Source organism: Microcaecilia unicolor, chromosome 1, assembly GCF_901765095.1.
Source record: "Microcaecilia unicolor chromosome 1, aMicUni1.1, whole genome shotgun sequence".
Taxonomy (NCBI): domain Eukaryota; kingdom Metazoa; phylum Chordata; class Amphibia; order Gymnophiona; family Siphonopidae; genus Microcaecilia; species Microcaecilia unicolor.
In genome coordinates, this window is record NC_044031.1 from 188,131 (window position 1) to 207,656 (window position 19,526).

At 43.4% G+C, this 19,526-nt stretch overlaps 1 protein-coding gene across 1 annotated transcript in view; it reads right to left on the reverse strand.

Annotated features, from left to right (window-relative positions):
• The window catches only part of LOC115460003 (regenerating islet-derived protein 4-like), an 87,063-nt gene that overhangs the window by 36,786 nt on the left and 30,751 nt on the right, over positions 1 to 19,526 (reverse strand). The gene's annotated exons all lie outside the window — the stretch shown is intronic.

Here is a 19,526-nt window from a genome sequence, read left to right on the forward strand (position 1 = left end):
TCCTTATGAGGAAAGGCTAAAGCATCTAGGGCTCTTCAGCTTGGAGAAGAGACAGCTGAAGGGAGGTATGATAGAGGTCTATAAAATAATGAGTGGAGTGGAACAAGTAGGCGTCAATCACTTATTTACTCTTTCCAAAAATACTTCCAAACCTTTTTTTTACACCCAGATACAATAACCACTGTTACCACATTCTCTGACAGCAAGTTTCAGAGCTTAACTATTCTTTGAGTGAAAAAATATTTCCTCCTATTTGTTTTAGAAGTATCTCCATGTAATTTCACTGTGTCCCCCAGTCTTATATACTCGACCATGGTTCAAGTACATAATAGAGGATGGACAATGGACAGTCCACCACAGGAACGGAACTAGTGCTTAATAGATACTTTATTTAATGCTTGTACAGCAGGAACCGACGCGGTTCGTGTTTCAGCGTGATAAAATGCTTACCTCAGGGGGTCACAATGATGTTCTAAAAATATATAAAAGAAATAAAATCATATCTTGCAATATAAATATATAAATATCATAATCAAAGAATGTATACTTCACATAAAAATACCACATGTAGGATATGTAAATATAAAATTAAATATGAATAAAACACATAAAAATGCAATATAAAAGGACAATATGGATGGATCATTTTACACTCACGTGAATAATCATGAGATCCCATTATGAAAAATATGTCAATGACATTCTTCGCTTTTTGTTTTGTTGCTGTGTACCTGACACTGCAGTTTTTTCCCTCTATTTTTCTGTTCATATCATGGTTTCATTTATTTATATTTGTCATTGACATATTTTTCATTTTGTTTCCCCATTGGTGCACTGTCAGGCTTATTTTCGAAAGAGAAGGACGCCCATCTTTCGACACAAATCGGAAGATGGGCGTCCTACTCACAGGGTCGCCCAAATTGGCATAATCGAAAGCCGATTTTGGGCATCCCCAACTGCTTTCAGTCGCAGGGATGACCAAAGTTCCCGGGGGCATGTTGGAGGCGTAGCAAAGGCGGGACTTCGGCGTGCCTAACACATGGGCATCCTTGACCCATAATGGAAAAAAAAAGGGCTTCCCTGACAAGCATTTGGACGACTTTACCTGGTCCAGTTTTTCTTACGACCAAGGCACAAAAAGGTTCCCAAACTGACCAGATCACCACCGGAGGGAATCGGGGATGACCTCCCCATACTCCTCCAGTGATCACTAACCCCCTCCCACCTTCAAAAAAGAACTTTAAAAATATTTTGTGCCAGCCTCAAATGTCATACTCAGGTCCATCGCAGCAGTATGCAGGTCCCTGGAGCAGTTTTAGTGGGTGCAGTGCACTTCAGGCAGGTGGACCCAAGCCCATCCCCCCTACCTGTTACACTTGTGGTGGTAAATGTGAGCCCTCCAAAACCCACAAGAAACCCACTGTACCCACATCTAAGTGCCCCCCTTCACCCGTAAGGGCTATGGTAGTGGTGTACAGTTGGTGGTAGTGGGTTTTGGGGGAGTTCAGCACACAAGGTAAGGGAGCTATGTACCTGGGAGCTTTTTCTGAAGTCCACTACAGTGCCCCCTAGGGTGCCCGGTTGGTGTCCTGGCATGTCAGAGGGACCAATGCACTATGAATGCTGGCTCCTCCCACGACCAAAGGGCTTGCATTTGGTTGTTTCTGAGATGGGCGTACTTAGTTTCCATTATCGTTGAAAATCTGAAACGACCAAGTCTAAGGACGACCATCTCTAGGGACGACCTAAATGTCAAGATTTGGGTGTCCCCAACCGTATTATCGAAACAAAAGATGGACGCCCATCTTGTTTCGATAATACGGGTTTCCCCGCCCCTTCGCCAGGACGTCCTGCGAGGATGTCCTCAGGAAAACTTGGGTGCCCCTTTCGATTATGCCCCTCCACATGATCTATTCACTGGGTGCCATTGTTTCTTCTTCGTTTGTGTCATGATTTGCTTGTTATTTAAATGAGATCTTATGGTTATTCACGTGGGTGTAAAATGATCCTTTTATATTGTCCTTTTATATTGCATTTTTATGTGTTTTATTCATATTTAATTTTATGATTACATATCCTACATGTGTTTTAATGTGAAGTATACATTCTTTGATTATGTTTTGATATTTATGTATTTATATTGTTGCAAGATATGATTTTATTTCTTTTATATATTTTTAGAACATCATTGTGACCCCTGAGGTAGGCAGTTGAGGGTGTCCAAATTGCTTGAAAGAAGGACGCCCATGCCTTCGTTATGCCTCCGCTGACACACACATACCTCCCCCCCCCCCAGGAACCTGCATACTGCTCCCCCCCCCCCACACACACACAGAGGGATGGCCAAATTTGAAGGGCATGGAGTGGAGTGGCCTAGTGGTTAGAGCACTGGTCTTACAATCCAGAAGTGGCTGGTTCAAATCCCACTGTTGCTATTTGTGATCCAAGATCTACATAAATAAATAAAGAGGGTGTTGGAGGCATAGCAAAGGCATGGATGTCCTTCTCACAGAAACATCCATATTTTGGACATCAACTGCCATCGCTTCCCCTCCTTAGGAAGGAAATCGTGTGCAAATGAGCGAGCAGCTCATTTGCATGCAATTTCCTTCATGCATGCCTGTTCCTTTCCGAATCAGTAAGGGAAGGGCTTTTTCTATTCAGTTAGTGGGACCAGTGCACTACGAATGCTGGCTCCTCCCATGACCAAATGGCTTGGATTTGGTCATTTCTCAGATGGATGTCCTCAGTTTCCATTATCGCCAAAAAACGGGGACAACCATCTCTAAGGTCGACCTAAATTTCATGATTTGGGCGTCCACGACCGTATTATCGAAACGAAAGATGGACGTCCATCTTGTTTCAATAATACAGGTTGCCCCGCCCCTTTACAGGGCCCTCCTTAGAGATTATGCCCCTCCACGTTACTATATTGTTTGCAGTCTCTCCTACCTCCTCCTCCCCCCCCCCCCATATCTTAAAATTCTGTCTCCAGTGATGCAGTATTCACCCAGACAATGGCAGAAGCACTCAAAGAGTGGCTGTGATCTGCACCCCTGTAACAATCCTGCCCCTTTATCTCTAGTAAAGTGTTATATATCTCTGTGTCCCAGGAACAGCTACATGTAGATCACATGAAAGCAGAGGAACTCTTTCTATGCACATCCTCATACATTCATATGAACTGGGTAAACTGTTCTTATCTAGCCCAGTATCCTGCTTCCAGCAGTGGCCAATCCAGGTCGCAGGTGTCTGGCAGAGACCCAGTTGGTGGCACCATTCCATGCTGCCAATTGTGGGGCAAGTGGTGACTTCCTCCATGTCCATCTCGGTAGCAGACTGTGGACTTTTCCTCTGGGAAGTTGTCCAGGCTTTTTTTAGACCCAGATATGCTAACTGCTGTTGCCACTTCCTCTGGCAACGATTTTCACTTGTTCAGAACCCTTATTTTATCATCCTCACTTTAATATTCCCTTATCTCTTGTTTGTCCTGTTTGTCTGGCCTAATTAGATTGTAAGCTCTGTCGAGCAGGGACTGTCTCTTCATGTTCAAGTGTACAGCGCTGTGTACGTCTAGTAGCGCTATAGAAATAATAAGTAGTAGTAAACTCAGTTAGATACAACTGCAGCTGCAGGCTTTATCTCTGATAAACTGCACAGTGGCAGATGGTAGATGTTCCTTCCTGTTACCCATTCCTCGCCCTTCTTAAACTGACAATGGTGCACTCTTATGACTTACCTCTGCTATCCATATGCCTGTATTAGCTCCTTCAGGCACTGACCACAGACACAGAAAAGAATATATTTATTAGATTTCTACTCTTTCACTGGTAGTTTTAAGGCCTTCATTTTGGATAATCTATGATTCACTTCATTAGTAGATTCAGATCACCATTACTATCTACTCCAGAAACAAAACAACCCTGATAAGCTGTTCCAGTTCAATCTCCTTCCCACAAGTCCACAGATGCAGTGAAGACAAAACCAGAGCAGGATTACCTGGGTCAATACTAAAGTTTTTGGAATCCAATGGATTGCAGGACCGAAGGCAACATGGCTTCACTACAGCCAGGTCTTGTCAGACAAATCTGATTAATTTCTTTGACTGAATGACCAAGCTGTATCAAGGGAGAGAGTTAGATGTGTGGGGGGGGGGGGGGGGGGGGGGGGGGGAGTCAACAGTCACCCAGGAGCACATGGTTCGGTGTTCAGTATCCTTGAAAGATACTATTGAAACAGGACATTTAGGGAATTCCAGTAGAGAGGTTTCAACAGTGTTAGAAAGAAAGCCAGGTATGCTAAATGAGAGAGCAGGATAAAGGATGCACATTATCCCCTTCAACGTCTAAGCAGATTGTAGATCAAAGGAAAAAAAACACAATCTGAAGTGCCTGTATTCAAATGCTAGAAGCCAAAAAAATAAGATGTGAGAGTTAGAATATATAGCACTAAATGATGAGGTAGATGTTATAGGCATCTCGGAGACTTAGTGGAACGAGGACAATCAATGGGACACTGTGTTAACAGGGTATAAATTGTATCACAATAATAGGATCAAATTGGAAGGGGGAGTTGCATTATATATTAAAGAGGGAATTGAGCCAAATAAAATAAACATTCCACATGAAACAGATAGCAGCTTGGAATCATTATGAATAATCCCATGTGTGAAGGGAAGGAGTATTCTCGTAGGACTGTACTACCATCCACCAGGACAGAACGAACAGATGGATGAAGAAATGTTTACAAAGATGAGGAAAACTGGCAAATTGGGCAACACTATAATAATGGGTGATTTCAATTACCATGATATAGACTGGATAAATGTTTCATCAGGGAGTGTCAGGGACATAAAATTTCTAGTTGTAATAAAGGGCTGCTTCTTGGAGCGACTATTCCAGGAACCGACAAGAGGGGGAGCCATTTTGGATCTGGTCCTTGGTGGCGTGCGGGGCATAGTGCGAGAGGTGGCAGTGTTGGGTCCCCTGGGAAACAGTGATCATAACATGATCAAGTTTGAGCTACTATCTGGAATGAACCCACAAAGGAAATTTACTGTATCTGGTGTTGTTTATGACTTATATCTGGGATTAGTATAATCACTATGTAATCATAGGAATTTTAGGCCTCTTTTACAAAGCCGCATTAGTGGAAGCTGCGTGGCAATGCTGACACAGCCCATTCAAAGTGTCGGTATTACCACACCACCAGCCACTAGCTTGGCTTTGTAAAAGGGGGCCTTAGTTGTGAAAATATTATTATATTACCTTAGTTTGTCCAAGACTTCTTCCATTTAATCTGCACAGATCCTGAAAAGGAAGCTGCGGGCTATAATAATAATCTTCTCATAACGCCTTTTGGTGCAAACCCCAAACTACTTTTGTTGCCTTTCTCTGAACCACTTCAAGTCTTTTTTATTTATTTATTTGCTGCACTTGTATCCCACATTTTCCCACCTATTTGTAGGCTCAATGTGGCTTACAAAATGTTATAACATGTACACATTATAGGATAAGAATTTCAGAATATAGATACAGATGGGTACATATACGCAGACGACGTAACGATCTACATCCCATTCAAACAAGATCTAAAGGAAATCTCCAATGATATCAACCAAAGTCTCCAGATCATGCACTCATGGGCGGATGCATTTCGGCTGAAACTGAATGCAGATAAAACCCAATGCCTAATACTCACCTCTCAACATAATAAGAACAAATTCACCGCCATAAACACACCAAATTTGAACCTTCCAATTTCGGACACCTTAAAAATTCTTGGAGTCATCATGGATCGACACCTAACACTCGAGAACCACGCGAAAAACACAACCAAGAAGATGTTCCACTCTATATGGAAATTAAAAAGAGTAAGACCTTTCTTCCCAAGGTCAGTTTTCCGCAACCTGATACAACCTATGGTGTTCAGTCATCTAGACTATTGCAATGCACTCTACGCCGGCTGTAAAGAGCAAATAATCAAGAAACGTCAGACAGTCCAGAACACTGCAGCTAGACTCATATTTGGTAAGACAAAATACGAAAGTGCTAAACCCTTACGAGAGAAACTACACTGGCTCCCACTTAAAGAACGTATCAAGTTCAAAATATGCTCTCTAGTCCATAAAATCATTCATGGAGATGCACCAGCCTACATGTCAGACCTGATAGACCTACCACCCAGGAATGCCAAAAGTTCATCCCGCACATTCCTTAACTTGCACTTCCCTAACTGCAAAGGTCTAAAATACAAACTAATGCACGCGTCAAACTTTACCTACTTGAGTACATAGTTATGGAACGCATTACGTCGCAAATTAAAAACAATCCATGAACTAACGGAGTTCCGCAAACTACTGAAGACCCATCTCTTTAGCATGGCATACCACAAAAATCAACCAATATGAATATACACAACTCCCCCACATATATTCAGAACTGTCTTACAATAACTGCTTGTTATACTACTACCATGTTCTATCATTATCATGTTACCCAAAATCTTGCTGTAACACTAAATGTCTATTTTCTGATATATTTCCATTACTCATGATGTGTTGTAAGCCACATTGAGCCTGCAAAGAGGTGGGAAAATGTGGGATACAAATGCAATAAATAAATACATACATAGAATATCATAGCAATCATATTAATGGAATAAAAATTTTACAATTGTTACAAATAAGAGTGCATAAGTAAATCATATTGGATTGGAAGTGGATTGAAAGATCAACATAACATAACATAATGATATCAGGACAAGATATAATATTCAGTCGTGAGGATGTAATTAGGATGGACAGATAAGAGGGTTCCTTAATAGTTGTGATTGGAAAAATTAGGAAGTCAGATCGTTATGGGGAATCTTTATTGTATGCCTTTATGAATAAGTAGGTCTTTAATAACTTTCGGAAGGTTGTCAGGTCGTGTGTTGTTTTAATGGCAATCGGTAATTCATTCCATAGTTGCATGCAGGTGTATGAGAAACTGGATGTATGTACAGACTTGTATTTAAGTCCTCTGCAATTGGGACAATGAAGGTTTAAGCAGGTGCGTGATGAACTTTTGTTGTTTCTCTCTGGTAAGTCAATTTTTATGTCCGTAATGAGATACAACCCCCACCTCTTTTCTTGTCCTCTATGTAGCCTAGCATCCTCTACCTTGTCACCTTGGTTTACACCTTGAAATTACTATTACCTCAAGGTTCCTCTCCTGCTCCATGATAGCCTCGCGCCTCTCTTAAGTACAACTTCTTTGGATTTCTACAGCCCATGTGCCTCACTCTTCAGATCTTCACATTAAATTTAACTGCCAAACATTAGACCATTCTTTTAATTCATTTGTAACTATTTTCATTGTTACCTTGGACTCCAAGAAGCCCACTATCCTTTTCTTCAACAGTGCCTCCATTAGTTTTCCAACCACCGAAGTGAGGCTTACTGGTCTGTAGTTTCCCATTTCTTCACTGTAATCATTTTTGGTGAGATGGACCACCACATCCACTCTTTTCCAATCCCGTGGAACCTCTCCTTCTCTAAGACCCACCAGAACTTCCTTGACCTCCCTCAATCTCCTGCATGTATCTCACCAGGCCCCAGAGCTTCATTCATTTTCAGTATTTCAAGTTGTTCATAAATACTTTCTTCTGTGATCAATGCAATTATCTATCTCATTCTCATGCATATCTTTGTCAAATGACCGAGGGCTTTGTCTGGAATTTTCTTCCGTGAACATAGAATAAAAGGATTTGATTACCGTGTCCACTTTTTCCTCATTATTCTCCACATTGCAGTTCTCAGCACTTTTCAGTCTTACAATTTCATTTCTAGCCTTCCTATTTCCTCCAAAATACTTGAAAAAGTCTTGTCATCTCTCGTTACATTTCTAGCCATTTTTTCTTCCGTCTGTACTTTTGTCTCTTTGCTTCTTTGAGCTTTGTCCGGTATTCTTTTCTGTCTCTCTTCTTGCATTCCTCTGTATTTCATGAATGCTATCTCAACAACAATGTGACTCAGGTGTTGTGCTGTCATTTTTGCAGGACCATTCTAGTGTTCTTGTACGATTCTCTATTTTAGCCCTACTGGACTGCGATATTTCTTCTTACCTAGGGGTGGCAGCAAAGTATATTTCTAAGCTCCAGCTGGTTAAAAGTTCTGCACCCAGATTAATTCTTTATAAGTCAAAGTTAGATCATGTCTCTCCTTTGTGGAGAAAGTTGCATTGGCTGCCAGTTCAGGTCAGGATTTCTTTTGAAATGCTTTGGGGCTTTTACAAAGGTGCGTAAGGGGCTACAGGCGTGCAGCACACATCAAATCGTCATTACTGCCCGGCTACCGTGGGCACCTGGCGGTAATTCTGAGTTTGGCGCACACCGAAAACACAAAGTAGAAAGTAATTTTCTACCTCGAGGCGTTCCCAGCGGTATCTGGCTGGTTTTCATTGTGCCGCACGTCCATTTCCTGGCCCCCCATAAACCCCTTTTTTCAGACATGCTGGAGAAATGGTCCAGCGCACGTCCAATCCACGCGCTCACTCTACCATAGGTCATTTTTTGGCATGCCTTTGTAAAAGGTCCCCTTTGTTTGGTAGTTAAAATATTAAATGGTGTTTGTTCTGAGAATTTAGCTCAAGCAATTAAGGTTTTAAATGTTAACCCTACCTCTCAGACCTGCAACTATCTTGTTTTGGCTTTTCCTTCTGTGCAGAGTGTTCGATTTACAGCTGTTTTTTTTTTCCACATTCCTTCTGTTTTCTAACTGTTCCTCTTTGGAACAGTCTTCCTGTAGAGATCTGCCTTTGAGAAATTATTTTATTTTTTGCAAGGCGTTAAAGATTGTTTCCTGTTTTGTCAACATATCTTGTTATTCCCGATGATTGTATTAGTTTTATTTGCCTTGTTTCTCACCTTGAATCTCATACGAAGGAGTTAGCGGGTTAGAAATTCTCTGTAACACAACATAACAACTCTTTTACCTTTGTTTTTTCAGCCTTTTGTTTGAAGAACCATATCACTTTCCTTTTTCTCTTCCTTTTGTTTGTTTTCCTTACATAAAGAGCCACTGCTATTTTTATAGCTCCTTTCAGCCTTGAACCACTGTCTTTCCTCTTTTTTTTTTTTTGTAACATTTGTACCCCGCACTTTCCCACTCATGGCAGGCTCAATGCGGCTTACATGGGGCAGTGGAGGGTTAAGTGACTTGTCCAGAGTCTTCAAATCCAATCAGGTATTCCCCCATTTTACTAAAGTTAATGGGCCCGAAGCAGCCCGCATATGTCCTGTGGTCAGTGCTGACCCCAGATATTCAATGCCGGGCTGTTTACAGTGACCAGCATTGAATATCTGAGGTTTCTTTGGTCGCCTCTTACTTAACTGGCTATCCTGCTTATTTTCGAACGAGAAGGCTGGCCATCTTCCGACACAAATCGGGAGATGGCCGGCCATCTCCTGAAACCGATCAAATCTGTATAATCGAAAGACGATTTTGGCCGACTTCAACTGCTTTCCGTCGCGGTGCCGGCGAAAGTTCAAGGGGGCGTGTCGGCAGTGTACCGAAGGAGGGAAGGGGGCGTGGTTATGAGATGGCCGGCTTCAGCCGATAATGGAAAAATGAAGGCCGACTCTGATGAGCACTTGGCTTGCTTTACTTAGTCCATTTATTTTTAGGACCAAGCCTCAAAAAAGTGCCCCAACTGAGCAGATGACCACCGGAGGGAATTGGAGATCACCTCCTCTTACTCCCCCAGTGATCACCAACCCCCTCCCACCCAAAACAAAATTATAAACATTTTTGTGCCAGCCTCAAATGTCATACCCAGCTCCATGACAGCACTATGCAGGCCCCTGGAGCAGTTTTTAGTGGGTACTGCAGTGCACTTCAGGCAGGCGGACCCAGGCCCATCCCCCCTACCTGTTACACTTGTGGTGATAAATGTGAGCCCTCCAAAACCCACCCGAAACCCACTGTACCCACATGTAGGTGCCCCCATTCGCTCATAAGGGCTATGGTAGTGTTGTACAGTTGTGGGGAGTGGGTTTGGGGGTTTTTGGGGAGCTCAACATACAAGGTAAGGGAGCTATGCACCTGGGAGCAATTTCTGAAGTCCACTGCAGTGCCCCCTAGGGTGCCCGGTTGGTGTCCTGGCATGTGAGGGGGACCACTGCACTATAAATGCTGGCTGCTCCCACGACCAAATGGCTTGGATTGCGCCGGGTTTGAGAAGGCTGCCATTGGTTTCCATTATCGGTGGGAAAACAATGGCGGCAATCTCTAACGCCAGCCATCTCTAACGCCAGCCCAAATGTTGAGATTGGGCCGGCCCCAACCATATTATCGAAACGAAAGATGGCCGGCCATCTTGTTTCGATAATTCGGTCGGGTATGCCGATTTGCGGGGCCGGCCTTAGAGATGGCCACCCATATAAATGGCCGGCCCCGTTCGATTATGCCCCTCTATGTTACTTAACCTCAGCGCTTCATAATAGACCGAAATCTCAAACTAGAAAACCATGCGAAAAACACAACAAAGAAAATGTGCCACTCAATGTGGAAACTCAAAAGAGTAAAACCTTTCTTCCCAAGGGAAATATTCCGCAGCCTGATGCAATCAATGGTGTTAAGATTACTGCAATGCCATCTATGCCGGATGCAAAGAACAAATCATTAAGAAACTCCAAACTGCCCAAAACACAGCAGCCAGACTCATATTTGGAAAAACGAAATACGAATGTGCCGAATCCCTAAGAGAAAAATTACATTGGCTCCCACTAAAAGAACAAATTGCGTTCAAAATCTGCACCCTAGTCCATAAAATCGTTCATGGTGAAGCCCCGATCTACATGTCAGATCTCATAGACCTGCCAACCTGGAACACAAAAAGGTCAGCACGCACATTCTTGAATCTTCACTACCCTAGTTGCAAAGGACTTACATACAAGTCAACATTTGCATCCACTTTCTCCTACATAAGCACGCAACTATGGAACGCACTACCAAATGTTATAAAAATAATGCACGACTTAGTAATCTTCTGAAAACTACTGAAAACCAACCTGTTCAAAAAAGCATACCACAATGATCCATCCTAAACACCAAAACTAGACAAATCCGACCTCTCTACGCCTGACTGCTTCATTTACGCAGCCACTAAGGAAAGTTATGCATTACTCACTACCATAGAAAGTTCATATTCTGCATGTGAATTAGATTGGTAGTAATATAGAATTTGGTGGTAATATAGAATTTGATCGTCTAACTTACTCTTTAATCTACTCTATCATTTATGAACTCTAATGCAATATCACTTTGTACTTCTCAATCTGGAAACGGCCACTCCGGCACAATGTAAACTATATCATAGTAACATAGTAAATGACGGCAGAAAAAGACTTGCATGGTCCATCCAGTCTGCCCAACAAGATAAACTCATATGTGCTACTTTTTGTGTATACCCTACTTTGATTTGTACCTGTCCTCTTCAGGGCACAGACCATATAAGTCTGCCCAGCACTATCCCCGCCTCCCAACCACCAGCCCCGCCTCCCACCACTGGCTCTGGCACAGACCGTATAAGTCTGCCCAGCACTATCCTCGCCTCCCACCACTGGCTGGCTCTGCCACCCAATCTCAGCTAAGCTCCTTAGGATCCATTCCTTCTGAACAGGATTCCTTTATGTTTATCCCACATGTGTTTGAATTCTGTTACCGTTTTCATTTCCACCACCTCCCGCGGGAGGGCATTCCAAGCATCCACTACTCTCTCCGTGAAAAAATACTTCCTGACATTTTTCTTGAGTCTGCCTCCCTTCAATCTCATTTCATGTCCTCTCGTTCTACCACCTTCACACCTCCGGAAAAGGTTCGTTTGCGGATTAATACTTTTCAAATATTTGAACATCTGTGCTGGGTCCGTTGCTTTTTAATGTATTTATAAATGACCTAGAGATGGGAATAACTAGTGAGGTAATTAAATTCGCCGATGACACAAAATTATTCAGGGTCGTCAAGTCGCAGGAGGAATGTGAACGATTACAGGAGGACCTTGCGAGACTGGGAGAATGGGCGGCAATTGGCAACCAGTGAAGTTTCAGATAGAAAGGGAGCACGTGATCACCTCTCCTTAACCATTCATGTGTCAAGTTTTGATCAACGAATGGTTCCTGGGGTTACACGTATTTCCTGCTGTGCTTAAGCATCTTCCACTTGTTGTTCCTTCCCTGCTGATCTAATTCCTTGAAGAATTTCTTTTCTTTTCCTTCGCAAATTCTGTTACTTCCTTCCTTTTTGGTGCCAATGGATTCTCACCACAAGTAACGTTTATCTTATAAAGTTTTTTTTTTTTTTTTTTACTTTAAAGTTTTTATTGAGAGTTTAACAAGCATAACACCTCAAAATACTGAACACACGTTACATTCCTTGTAGAACAATATACCTCCAAAGTTAGACATATACATGTATAAGTGCATAGTTCTCTTTTCGACCTACCCACTCTCCATTTTTGTCCCACCCTCCTCCCTTCCTTGAATCTATTTATTCCCCTTCCCCCTCCCTCCCTCTCCCACCCAAACTAACTTTCTTCCCTTCCCCTATACATAGTAACTTAAACTTTACATTTCACCCAGTATGTTATCCAAATGTACCCACTCCTCAGCATCCAATTTTAAACGCCCCAGTCTGCGATCTGTTAGTTTCTCCATCTCGGCCACTATTTTAATTTTTGCTGCCCATTGCTGTCCAGTCGGTCCCAATTTCGATTTCCAATGAAAAGCTATGGGGGACTTCGCTGCCGCCAGACTTATGCGTTTTACGCGTCTATGCCATTATATACCACTTACAAATTAATAAAAACAATTGATGAGGTTGCTTTTTAATGTATTTATAAATGACCTAGAGATGGGAATAACTAGTGAGGTAATTAAATTCGCCGATGACACAAAATTATTCAGGGTCGTCAAGTCGCAGGAGGAATGTGAACGATTACAGGAGGACCTTGCGAGACTGGGAGAATGGGCGTGCAAGTGGCAGATGAAGTTCAATGTTGACAAGTGCAAAGTGATGCATGTGGGTAAGAGGAACCCGAATTATAGCTACGTCTTGCAAGGTTCCGCGTTAGGAGTTACGGATCAAGAAAGGGATCTGGGTGTCGTCGTCGATGATACGCTGAAACCTTCTGCTCAGTGTGCTGCTGCGGCTAGGAAAGCGAATAGAATGTTGGGTGTTATTAGGAAGGGTATGGAGTCCAGGTGTGCGGATGTTATAATGCCGTTGTATCGCTCCATGGTGCGACCGCACCTGGAGTATTGTGTTCAGTACTGGTCTCCGTATCTCAAAAAAGATATAGTAGAATTGGAAAAGGTACAGCGAAGGGCGACGAAAATGATAGTGGGGATGGGACGACTTTCCTATGAAGAGAGGCTGAGAAGGCTAGGGCTTTTCAGCTTGGAGAAGAGACGGCTGAGGGGAGATATGATAGAAGTGTATAAAATAATGAGTGGAATGGATCGGGTGGATGTGAAGCGACTGTTCACGCTATCCAAAAATACTAGGACTAGAGGGCATGAGTTGAAGCTACAGTGTGGTAAATTTAAAACGAATCGGAGAAAATTTTTCTTCACCCAACGTGTAATTAGACTCTGGAATTCGTTGCCGGAGAACGTGGTACGGGCGGTTAGCTTGACGGAGTTTAAAAGGGGTTAGATTCCTAAAGGACAAGTCCATAGACCGCTATTAAATGGACTTGGAAAAATTCCGCATTTTTAGGTATAACTTGTCTGGAATGTTTTTACGTTTGGGGAGCGTGCCAGGTGCCCTTGACCTGGATTGGCCACTGTCGGTGACAGGATGCTGGGCTAGATGGACCTTTGGTCTTTCCCAGTATGGCACTACTTATGTACTTATGTACTATGTATCATATCACCCCTGTTTCTCCTTTCTTCCAGAGTATACATGTTCAGGTCTCCCAAGGAACCTTAATCCACCCTGTTAAAATGTCCAAGGGGACAAAATAAACCCACTCTATAAGCCCTACGCAGCACTGTTATGATTTTTTAATCTGTGGATTGTACCATACTTTGTGTTATCTCGGTAATACTTTGCACCATACATTGAGCCTGCAAACAGGTGGGAAAATGTGGGATACAAATGCAACAAATCCTATATAATAAAAAGCACCTCCAACGTTCTGAAGCTGACTGCGTGGACAAAAACCTTGAGGCATTCATGCACTTCCTGGTACGTCATCATCGACATCCTATCCGGGTACGTCTCCAACACGAGGCCCTGCCCCTGCCGCCCTCACCACAACGCCATGCCCCCAGGTCAACCGAACACTATTTGAGGCCCCCGCCCCTGCCGCCCTCGCCGAAACGCCACGTCCCCGCTCGATACAGCAGGGGGAGAAGAAACGAAAATCGCGGTTCAGAGGTGGGTGTGTAGCAGGCAGGGGGAGGAGTAACGAACATCGCGGATCACGAGGCAGGGAGGGCCGGAGGAGGTTCTCCTTATCTCCTGGCTGAAGGAAACTCACACAGCTAAGACTTGTGCTGGCTAAATCCCTGTTTATCGCTATCCTTTGGCTGTGTTTTCTCTGGGCATCTCTTCCTTCTTTCCTTGTCTATCATTGTCGCTGCATTTCTATCTTTCCTAGGAAAAAAAAAACAACAACCTCTTGGCTCTGAAAATAGTGTGATCTGACTGTTTCATTCTGCTCTGCAAATAGTGGAATCTGTTTTATTAATCTTCTCTGCATATAGTGTGCTCTGACTGTTGTGATTTGATTGTTGTTGTTTCTAACTGGTTTATTGAAATCTGTAAATCTGAAAAGGAGATTTCAGATTTCAAAACTGCTAGCAAGTATTAGAACTTTTTTCTTTTCCTGGAGATAGGTTTTAAAACAAACACATTCCACAGGTTTTAAACTTTAAGCCCCCCCACCCCAAGACTGACACTTCCTAAATAAATTTCCTAACTATTCTACTTATTACAAATTAACTCCACCCAAATTACAACTGCCTCTGGTGGCCTATGTATGGCTGAGGAGTAAAGTTAATCTTGCACAGTATTAACCACATCATAGCATACCTGTTCATTCCCATTCCAACGAACAGGATGACTTTTATTCTCTGTAATAATTGTGGTGTTTCAGTTTCAAGGCCAATTATCTGGAGACTTAAGGCTTGTCCTGTCTGTCATCAGCTTGCTAGTTTAAAACAGGAGCTCAGTAAGGTAAAACAGGAATTAGATGCACTTAAAGCAGCCACTGCTCCCCCCCCCCCCCGAGATCGCCGCCGCCGCTTCCCCCCTCCGTCCGCCACTGGGCCGGGCCCCCTGCATTGAAATCGCAGTCTCACCTCCATGAATGCAGCGCTGCAGGCAGCAGAACGCCTCCCTTCGGCCCTCCTTCCCTCCTTGTGTCCCGCCCTCGCGGAAGTTATGTCAAACGAGGGTGGGACACAGGGAGGGAAGGAGGCCCGAAGGGAGGCGTTCTGCTGCCTGCAGTGCTGCTTTCACGGAGGTGAGGCTGCGATTTCAATGCAGGGGGCAGACGGTCGACGACGGAAGGTGGGTGGGACTGTGGCGCCGGGCCCCCCTTGGAGGCCCGGGCCTGGGAAATTTTGTCCCCCCTGCCCCCCTCTCGGCAGCTATGACTGTGAATATTCAGAGGACATAACTGGCTGTCTCCTGCTGAACATTATCAGTTAGCTGGCTAAAAGCTATTTAACCAGACTGGATGTGCTCCTAGCAAGTTAAATAGCGCTCAACATCCGGAGGGGGGGGGGGGGGGGAGAATATTTGATATCCAGGACTTTGCACTCCGCTTTTGCTCTTAAACATTTTTTTTCTTGGTGATCAAGACAGAAAAATACAATTAGGAAGCATGGGCTTGGGGAAAATCCACTGCTATTTCTGGGATAAGCAGCATAAATGTTTTTTACTTTTTGGGATCTTGCCAGGTACTTGTGACGTGGATTGGCCACTGTTGGAAACAGGATGCTGGGCTTGATGGACCTTTGGTCTGTTCTAGTGTGGCAATACTTATGTACTTATGTAAATGACATCCAGCTCCTGGAACAACTGGAAGGTAGAACCAGGGTTGCCAGGTGGAAAATTTTTTTCCAGCCTGAAGGAGCCCAAAATCCAGCCCAAAACCCGCTCAAACTCAAACCCCGCCCCTGACACCCCCGCCCCCGCGTCATCACCCCCGCCCCCGCCGTCATCAACCCCGCCCCCGCCGTCATCGGCCCCGCCTCCCCCGTCATCGGCCCCGCCTCCCCCGTCACTAACCCCGCCTCCCACGTCACTAACCCCGCCTCCCACGTCACTAACCCCGCCTCCCACGTCACTAACCCCGCCTCCCAACGTCACTAACCCCGCCTCCCACGTCACTAACCCCGCCCACCGCGGCCGAAAAGCCGGCCAAAAAACCGCCCAAAAAACCGCAACCCGCCGCGGGCAAAAATTCCCGCGGCGGGTCGCGGAAAACCGCCCAATTGGGCGGTAAAACCGCCCACCTGGCAACACTGGGTAGAACATTTCGTGTTAAAGTACAGGAAGCAGTTTTCACAAGGGGTACCGCAGGGCTCTGCTCTTTCGGCAGTTCTGTTTAATTTGCTTACAGTGTCTCTTAGGAAAGTGTATCAAAGATTGAAAGTTTCTTATAGAATGCATGCAGATGATGTGCAGGTCTTCTTTCCACTTGAGAAAGGTTCTAATGATCCACTTTTAAAACTGAAGGAAATTCTGGATGAAACAACATAAATTGGCTCTGAATGATGTGAATACAGAGATAATGTATGTGGGTAGAACATTAGATCCATCTTTGTTGATGAATTTTGATTATAGAGGAAAGAAGATTGATATTAAATCATCCTCTTGTGGTCTTGGAGTGTTTCTTGATAATAATCTGACAATGCAAAACATTTGGATCATGTCATCAACACATCTTTTTTTCAGCTCCGAGTTGTAACTAAATAGAAGGGAACGGTATCAGAGCAGGATTTCCGAACGATTGTGCAGAGCCTGACTTTAACCAAGCTTCATTTTTGTAATTGGTTGTCCTTAGGTATTTCTTCTTTTTGACTTCAAGCACTGCAGGTCATTCAGAAACAGCTCCACAATTAATTATGAGAGTTTCGAAATCTGAACATATAACCCCAGTGTTAAAACAGCTTCATTGGCTTCCTGTTACATACAGAGTTTTGTCTAAAGTGCTTGAGCTGCTCCATCAGCGTATATATGGGTCTGTGCCTACATATTTCTGTAATGTTTGGAAGATGTATAAACCAGGATGTGCTTTAAGAGCTGATATTTCTCAGCAGCTTTGTCTAACTTCTCCAAAATCATATCATTATGTAGAGACAAAATTGCGAGCCTTGTCAACTGCTGTCCATGCTTTACCGGGACATTTGAGAACCTGTGAAAATACTTGACAATTTAAACGTTTTTTAAATACTCACTATTTTGTAAAGGACTTTTTTAAAGAATCACATAGATTGTTAAGGGTCAGATTTTTTTTTGACTGTTTATGTTTTTATGTATGTAATAAGATAAATAAATAAACCTTTTATAGTACATTACTAAAAAACGTTTTAACTCATCCTTCCCCTCCCAAATCCTCCAAACAGCAGTGAAAATCAACCTAAACCCCTGACAGACTTCCCCTCTCAAGCTTAGCAGAGTTTAAAAAAGGTTTGGACGGCATCCTAAAGGAAAAGTCCATAGACCGTTATTAAAATGACGTGCAAAATCCACTGCTTATTTCTGGGTGCATAAGCAGCATAAAATGTATTGAAATTTTGGGGGATCTTGCCAGGTATTTGTGACCTGGATTGGCCACTGTTGGAAACAGGATGCTAGGCTTGATGGACCTTTGTTCTGTCCCATTGAGGGGCATAATCGAAAGAGACGCCCAAGTTTTGCTGAGGACAAAATGTCCCGATGGAGTGGTGGGGAAACCCGTATTATCGAAACAAGATGGACGTCCATTTTTTGTTTTGATAATACGGTCGGGGATGCCCAAATCCTGAAATTTAGGTTGTCCTTAGAGATGGTCGTCCCTGGACATGGTCCTTTCTGATTTTCAGCGATAATGGAAACCAAGGACACCCATCTCAGAAACGACCAAATGCAAGCCCTTTGGTCATGAGAGGAGCCAGCATTCGTAGTGCACTGGTCCCCCTGACATGCCAGGACACCAACCGGGCACCCTAGGGGGCACTGCAGTGGACTTCAGAAAAAGCTCCCAGATACATAGCTCCCTTACTTTGAGAGGTATAATCGAACGGGGCGCCCAAGTTTTCCTGAGGGCGTCCTCACAGGATGTCCCCGCGAAGGGTCGGGGAAACCCATATTATCGAAACAAGATGGGTGTCTCATCTTTCATTTCAATAATACGTTCGGGGACACCCAAATCTCATAATTTTAGGTCGACCTTAGAGATGGTCGACATAAATGTTGAGATGGTCGACCTTAGAGATGGTCGTCCCCGGTTTTCGGCCATAATGGAAACCGAGGACGCCCATCTCAAAAATGCCCAAATCCAACTCATTTGGTCGTGGGAGGAGCCAGCATTCGTAGTGCACTGGTCCCCCTCACATGCCAGGACACCAACCGGGCACCCTAGGGGGCACTGCAGTGGACTAACTGATGCACTAACTGAACGGAAAAAGCCTTTCCCTTACCGATCCTTTAGCGATTCGGAAAGGAACGGGCATGCATGAAGGAAATCACATGAAATCAGATGAAAGTTGGGTCAGGTGTTGTACCATCTACACTACATTCACCAAAATCTTTTAAACAAGGAGACTGGAGAGAATTGTACCATAGGAAAAGAGGCAGGACAGGGGGTGGGAAGGAAGGGGAGATATTACAATAAAGACAGAGAAGTGTCAAAGATCACAGTTAAATAACTTTTGTGTGAGACACTAGTAACTGAGAACATTAATGCCACAGTCAGAGTTTATTGACATAAGATTATTACTGAGCTATCTTGAAATTTTTAATTATACTGTTCATATATACCAAACTTCTATAAAATATAGATTCCAGGTTTATTTACTGATCTATATAGTTATCACAAGTATAAAGATTCCTTTCGATACCAATCGCAGACACTTTTTATGAAATGAAATACAGAAACGTTTGGATGCTATATGTAATGCTGAAAATATAAAGAGCTCAAGATTGTTTTAATGAAAGATGTGGAAGTGTCATCCATATGAAAGAAATGAACATTTTCCTTCTATGCTTTCCATTTGCAGATGAAAGGTCTAGCTGACTTGCAAGTACTGTTATCCCATGTTATAAAGTCTGCAAAAGGAAAACAAAGATTTAAAAATATTTAATATTTCTGGGTAAACTCTCTTTCCAAATTCAGGTCAGCCATCAGCAAGTTGAAGTGAAGCTACTGAACAGAGGTATCATCATAATTGTTATTGTTATTTCAGTCAATATTCAGCCGGCAGTGGTCACAAGCAGAATTAGACCCAGATATCTGAATATCCCATTATGCTGCTAGTTGCATTACTGA